We start from the raw sequence: 7,826 nt of genomic DNA on the forward strand, positions 1-7,826 counted from the left end.
TTCAGGCAGGGAATTCGAAACGTACAGTATTTCCCTCACTGTGAAGACCCCATTTCGCCTCTGTATGCAAAATCTCCTCTCCTCCAACACGAGTGACTGTGCACGTGTCCTCTGTGTCGATCTTATCAAAACAGTTCCTGTGTATTGTCCCCTTACTGTATATATTTGTAAAGGTTAATCATGTTCCCTCTTAATCTCCTCTTTTCCAATGTAAACATGCCTAGCCTAGCAAGCCTTTCCTCGTATTCCAGCTTCTTAATACACTTGATCACTTTGGTCGCCCTCCTCCTAAACCTTTTCTAGTTCCACGATATCCATTTTGTAGTATAGTGCCCAAAATTGTGCATCCTACCCACCCTCCACTAGCCTAAACCTCCAATCATACTCTGAATCCAGACTCTGCATTCTGAATGTAGGGATCCAGACAGCAGGTGTTTTAAATACAGGTACAGTACAGTACTGTATGTCCCCTACCACTGGATAATCATTCTGCTCCTACTGTATTATGAATATCTCTCTGCCTCCTGTACTACTGTAGACTACTATGCAATTTTGTAGTAACTGTACTCTACTGTATTTTGTTTATAATCTTTTTTTTATTTTCCACTCAGTAATTATTGACAGTCAGGAGGACGAAGAGGAAGAGGAAGAGGAGAAGCCCTCTCCCCAACTTGGTAAGTAAACTGCAGTATTGTACTGTACTGTACTGTACATTGTGTTAAACCAATGCATTGGGTTTACGTGACCAGCAGTCAGGATTCCAGCGTTCAGGCGACAGACAGTGGCATCCTGATTGCAGCAATCCCAACAGGGTGAGGTACGGTATCCTAAACCTCCTCCACTACCCCCTGATTCTGGCCTCGACATTCTCGTCTCTGTGTGCAAAATCTACTCTCCTCCAACCTGACTGAATTTTTGTTATACTGTATTCAACACAGAATACAAAAGTACAAAAGTATACAGTATTTCATGTATCTTTTGTTTTCACAGGCCCTATACTGTCACAGGCCGTGGTGGAGGAGGAGGAGGAGGAGTACTCCCTGTCCCCCACCACACTGCACCCATCAAGTAAGTCCAGTCTGGTACATCTTGACTCTGTAGAGCCAGTTTGAGCAAGGAGAGATTGATTGCTTCTTTTTTTGGTGGTGTCCCAAACCAATCAGTCATTTCAGCCAGAGTCGTGTGGCAGACCCTGTGGCTGAAATGATGGGTTTGTTAAAGTGTGCATGTCCTGTTTATACAACACAACGGTGGGAGTGCCCAAGGACAATTCCATCTTGCGCCTCTTTTTTTTATTTATTTATCTTTGCATCATGTGATGTTTGTGGCAAATTTTTATAAGTGCCATCCTGTCTGACACTGCAGTGCCACTCCTAGATGGGCCAGGTGTTTGTGCCACCCTCTTGGGTTACGTACAGTAGCTTAGTCATCCAGCGACCTCGTTGCACATTTTAGGACTAAAAATAATATTGTGAGGTGTGAGGTGGAAATTATGGTTATTGCGGTTAATAATACTATAGGCTCAAAATTTAACACAAATTCTATGATTTAAGCTGTTTTTGAGTATTTTTTTTTTTTTAAAAACACCCACATCCAAAACGCATCTGAATCCGACAAAAATTCGAAAGGGTGGTTTTGGCAAAACACGTCCAAATCCAAAACCAAACCACAAAACCCGAAAAATTTCCGGTGCACATCTCTAGTTTTAATAAAGTCCAGGAGGGAAACATTCTCCTAATGAAGACACTGCAAGCAATAGGACACGAGGATGTGCACTGAGACTGGAGGGGGGGAGGTTCAGGGGGAATTTTAAGAAAAATTACTTCACAGAAAGTGCAGTGGACAAGTGGATTAGCCTCTCATCAGAGGTGATAGAGCCTAAAACAGTAGAGCTACAGTATTTAAACATGCATGGAAGAGACATACATAAGGATATCCTTACAAAGAAATAAGGATCAAATAAGGTTTGATGTAAAAAAAGGGTAAAAAAAAGAGGCAGATTAGATTGGCAAAGTGGTTCTTACAGTATTTGTCGTCAAATTCTATGTTTCTGTATGCAGACCCTCCAACATGACCCGCCCCACTGCTCTGTTTCTAGACTTCGCCTCTTAATTTATGATTTCCATCACCTGTGTTGAACTAGTTAAATGATAAGAAAGCTGTTTCTTCACAGGTGATGGCAACAATAAATTAAGAGGGAAGTCCAGAACCAGAGCATTTTGTACCTAGTGGGGCGGGTCATGTTGGAGGGTATGTGTATTTCCTGGAATGAACCTTTTTTTTCTCATTAATGTTTTTTTTCACAGGCCCTACACTGGAACAGGCCACTGAGGAGGAGGAAGATGACGATGAGGCGGCATTTAGTGGTAAGAATTATTACTGACATTGATCTGATGCCATCAGAGTAGCACTTTTCATCAGATTTTTCTGGCAAATGCGTAGAAATCGGATGACAATTGTTTTTGTTTGAACTGGTGATATTGCCCATACAGTAGCAACCGATCACATTCCACATTAACATTTACAGTATCTAGTTACACTTACAGACGATAATACAGTACAGTAGGTAATATTTGATTGGTTGCTACTGTATGGACAACATCACCTGTTCTAAAAAAAACACCCATCTTACTAAATTTCTCTCTCTCTCTCTCTCTCTCTCTCCCCTTGTCACTGTCTCTCCATTCATCTCTCTCTCTAGATACTGTCAGTGATGAATTTCCCATTAGGCACGAGAGGCACGTACTGTACCTATTGGTGGCATCTGTTTGGGGGCCTCAGTTGGATGCTTACAGTATGCTAATACTGTCATCCCAAAAATTACCACTACAGTAACTGCTAAATATTTTAAGTGTACTGTACAATATGCACATACAGTACTGTACAGTATACATAATTCAAAAGAAAAAAGAGTTGCTACCTTATTCTAGTCATAATCACCGGCATACGGGTCACTCACAAATTTTCTGATGGTCTCGGTGGGGTCCCTTGGAATCACCATGCCTGTCACAAGCATACCTTTTTTTACCCACCTGTCACTGGGCCTGGACCAGTGGCGTAACTACTGCCCCCGCAGCCCTCGCGGTGGCTTGGGGGCGAGGGGCTGCGGGGGCGCCGCCACTGATTTAGAGCAGATTGACATGCGGACGAACGTCCGCATGTCAATCTGTTGTCACTAGCCCCCCGCTGTGAAGTAGGGACACGGAGGGCACAGCGTGCGCCTCTCCTGTGTCCCTCTGAGTCTCCGGCGTGTCGGGGGGCGTGTCCTATGGAAAGGGGGCGTGGCTTCGCGGAGGACCCGCGATCGCGGGCCACGCCCCCGTTTCGTCACTGAGGGGGCATGCCCAGCGCTCTGTGAGCTGCTGGCATGCCCTCTCTCCCACTGTCTGCGCTGAATAGACGCTGTGCGCATGCGCACAGCGTCTATTCACTACTGCTCTGCTATGCAGAGCAGTGACTGTAGGAGCCTCCCAACTGCCCCCCCCCATCGCGGGACACTGCGGGAGGTATGCATATATGGCACTGGGGGGGCACTGAGGGGGCATATATGGAACAGGGGGGGGGCACTGAGGGGGCATATATGGCCTGAGGGGGCATATATGGCACTGGGGTGGCACTGAGGGGCATATATGGCACTGAGGGGGCATATATGGCACTGAGGGGGGCATATATGGCACTGGGGGGGCACAGAGGGGTCATATATGGCACTGAGGGGGCATATATGGCACTGCGGGGGGCACTGAGGGGGCATATATGGCACTGGGGGGGCACAGAGGGGTCATATATGGCACTGAGGGGGCATATATGGCACTGCGGGGGGCACTGAGGGGGCATTGATGGCACTGGGGGGGCACTGAGGGGGCATATATGGCACTGGGGAGGCACTGAAGGGGCATATATGGCACTGAGGGGGCATATATGGCACTGGTGGGGCACTGAGGGGGCATATATGGCACTGCGGGGGCACTGAGGGGGCATATATGGCACTGGGGGGTACTGAGGGGGCATATATGGCACTGGGGGGCACTGAGGGGGCATATATGGCACTGGGGAGGCACTGAGGGGGCATATATGGCACTGGGGGGGCACTGAGGGGGCATATATGGCACTGTATGTGTACCTGGCACATGGGGGGCTATATTTGGCACTGGGGGCACGTGAGCACCTGGCATTGTGGGGGAATATCTGGCACTGGGGGCATATGTGGCACTGGGGGGAGAGGCTATATTTGGCACTGGGGGCATGTGAGTACCTGGCACCGTGGGGGAATATCTGGCACTGAGGACATATGTGGCACTGGGAGCACAGCCCTAGCAACAAGCACTACCCCCTAGCAATGAGCATGACACCCAGTGCATGAAACCCCTGGCAACGAGCATGACACCGAGTGCATGAAACACCTGGCAACGAGCATGACACCCTGAGCATGAAAACCCCTGGCACCGTGCATGGAACCAAGAGCATGAAACCCCTGGCAACGAGCAGGTAATTTAAAAGTAATTAGAAGCCTTAATGTAGGACTTAATGTGTAATGGGCATTACGGTGTGTGGCATAATGTATCACGGACATTGCGGTGTGTGTCAGAATGTGTCACAGGCATTACGGTGTGTGGCAAACTATATCACGGGCATTGTGGTATGTGGTATAATGTCTCAGGGGCATTGCAGTGTGGCATAGGGTATAACGGGCATTGCGGTATGTGTCACAGGCATTACGGTGTATGGTATACTAGATCACGGGCATTGTGGTATGTGGTATAATGTCTTAGGGTCATTGCAGTGTGTGGCATAATGTATAATGGGCATTGCGGTGTGTGGCATAATGTGTCAGGCATTACGGTGTCTGTATACTATATCACGGGCATTGTGGTATGTGGTATAATGTCTCAGGGTCATTGCAGTGTGGCATAATGTTTAACAGGCATTGCGGTGTGTGTCATAATGTATCACGGACATTGCGGTGTGTGGTATACTATATCATGGGCATTGTGGTATGTGGTATAATGTCTCAGGTTCATTGCAGTGTGTGTCATAATGTATCACGGACATTGCGGTGTGTGTCATAATGTATCACGGACATTGTGGTGTGTGGTATACTATATCATGGGCATTGTGGTATGTGCTATAATGTATCAGGGCATTGCAGTGTGTAGCATAATGTATAACGGGCATTGCGATTCCTGTCATAATGTGTCACAGACATTACGGTGTGTGGCATAATGTGTCGGGGGCATTACGGTGTGTGCATATTGTGTCATGTGCATTATTGTGTGTGGCATAATGTCTGAGGGCCTTTGCAGTATGTGGCATAATGTATACTGGGCATTACTATAAGGAGGAAAAATGACAAATAATGGAAGGGGCATGAATCAGGATTATTTTTCTTTCCTGTGGTGGCTAACGTCTGGGCGTGCAGGTTGCAAAACTGGGGTATAAGGTAGTCTATTCCTGCAATGCCACGCCTCTTTATGCGAAGCCGCGCCCATTTAAACAAAACCACGCCCCTTTTTGGCGCCGCGCGCCTTCGGCGCGCACATGTTTGTCCCTTTCCTAGTGCCAATTATGGGGGGGGGGGGGGGGCGCCGAAGAATTTTTTGGCTTGGGGGAGAAAAATTTCTAGTTACGCCACTGGCCTGGACACTAGTGTACTATTACTATACTTTTTACTGTATACTGTATCTTATAATATTCTTCTCTTTTCCCACAGACGACGAGCCAGAATACATTTTTGGTAAATATACTGTACAGTAGCAATAGTTGGTACTGTAATTACAGTATTTTTTTTCTCCAACATTATTTTAAGTCAAACTGATATGACTAACTGTATTTTATCTTTTTACAGTCCGTCGCCAACCAGTGGAGGAGACACCTGGTAATAAAATATAAATACATAATGCACTGTACTGTATTCTAACTTACTGTAACATGTATAACACTGAGCTGATCATCTTCACACCCTCTGACATAACCTTACAGTACATACTGTACTTTCTCTCTTTTTTTCACCCTCTTCACTCCACAAATGCATGCTGCATTTCCTGACTACTGATATAATAGTGTGCAGAGCGTAGCAAGGCACCGTGCCCACCGCGTGGCAAGCGAAGCAAGCATGCAAGGGGCTGCGTTCCGCTCGCCGCCCCTGTCGGGATTGTGTGGTCGGGATTCCGGCGTCTGTATTTTGACCACCGGGATCCCGTCCAGCGGGATTACGTACTGATCTCCAGTCTGAGCCTGCCCTAGGCATAGGCATACTTGCCAAATGCCTAGGGGCACAAGCAGCTTCTGCTGATTAATATGATATGCAGCATGCCTACAGTATATTCTGTGTGTGACTGCGTCTGTATCTGCATACAAAATGCATTACTAATGTGCAGCATTATGTGTATAAGGGGTACTACAGTACTTTGTTGTGTAACATACTGTAGCAAGGGCACTACTGTGTGGTCTAATGTGAACAAAGAGCAATATGATGTGATGCAATGTGAATAAGTGGGAATACTTTGAGGAGTAATGTGGTACTATCCTATGATGTAACGAGAATAAGAGACACTATTGCATGATATAATGTGAATAAAGTTGCAGTACTGTGTGGCGTCATTTCAGATTGGGGAATTACTGTGTGGCCATGCCCCTTCCCAGCAAGAACATGCACCGTTTTGGGATGCACACCGAATGTGCACACTGTTGCTATTTTAAACATACAGTAGGTTGGAGGAGCACCAAAATGAGGACTGCTATGGTTGAGGGGTGATGGTGCTGGTAAAGGGGTACAGGGACAGAGGCGGAAATAGTGTCTGTGCAAGGGAGCAGCATCCAAAAACTTGACTAGGGAATCATATTGGTTATGGCTGGCTCTGAGTACAGTCCACTATTATGGATAGTACTCCCTACAACACCACCTACAGTACTGTAACCCTCTTTTTTCTGAAGCTGTCATGAAATGTCATGACTGCTAATACATAAATGTCTACAGTATTTGTACTGTGGTGTTTTATTCCTTTGACAATTTGTTTATGACCTATTGAAGCTAAACTCTTGTACAGTACTTTCTATTTTGAATACCAGCAATACAGTATAATACTGTACCTACAGTATACAGTAATAATTGTATAGTATTTGAATGTGACTAATGTTTTTTTTATCCAATATAGAGCCAATGATTTATGGGGGCCCAAGACAGGGCCATGAACGGTGGGCTGGCCCAGAAGCGGGCAGGCAGCAGCCCACTTACACAAGAGGTAAACTATAGCAATGTTTAAATTACCTCGACAGCATACAGTAGTGTTCTATTTACTGTACTGACAATACAGTACTGTACATTGTAAATAACAAGATTGTCTAATATAGAGTAAAGTACTGTATTGCCATTACTACACTGTAAAGTATTCAGTATTTGTTTTGTAATACTGTCCTTTTTTTCCCACAGAACAGTTGCAGCGTGCCATCCTGCTCCTGCGGGTGGTGGTCCACCTCTTAGTGGACCACTTTTTTAATTTCTTATTAAGATCAGTTTAATTTTATTTTTGTTTAATAAATATTTGTTATTGTACTCCATTGTATAGTATCTTTTTCTACTGTATAAGATAGGCATACTGTACACCATACAATTATCTGGCAGATAATCTGCCAGATCTGGCTGTTTGTAATGAAATTCTGGTAATGGATGAGAACAAATGACAATCATCCATTACCATAATTTCATTCCAAACAGCCAATGTACAGGCAGCAGTTGATTGATACTGTATGCACACTTCTCCGTCTTTTTACTGTTTTATACTGTACATCTACCCCATGTGTGCTTTACAAGGAATGCAGAACGATGCATC

At 45.5% G+C, this 7,826-nt stretch overlaps 1 long non-coding RNA gene across 1 annotated transcript; it reads left to right on the forward strand.

Annotated features, from left to right (window-relative positions):
* Positions 1–5,841: 5,841 nt before the first annotated feature.
* LOC135047442 (uncharacterized) lies at positions 5,842–7,509 on the forward strand. The gene is made up of 3 exons (XR_010239486.1): positions 5,842–5,872; positions 7,152–7,238; positions 7,427–7,509. It is a non-coding gene; the product is annotated as an uncharacterized LOC135047442 (long non-coding RNA).
* The last annotated feature ends 317 nt before the right edge of the window (positions 7,510–7,826 follow it).

The sequence above is a fragment of the Pseudophryne corroboree genome, unplaced genomic scaffold (genome assembly GCF_028390025.1).
Source record: "Pseudophryne corroboree isolate aPseCor3 unplaced genomic scaffold, aPseCor3.hap2 scaffold_931, whole genome shotgun sequence".
NCBI classification, from domain to species: Eukaryota; Metazoa; Chordata; class Amphibia; order Anura; family Myobatrachidae; genus Pseudophryne; species Pseudophryne corroboree.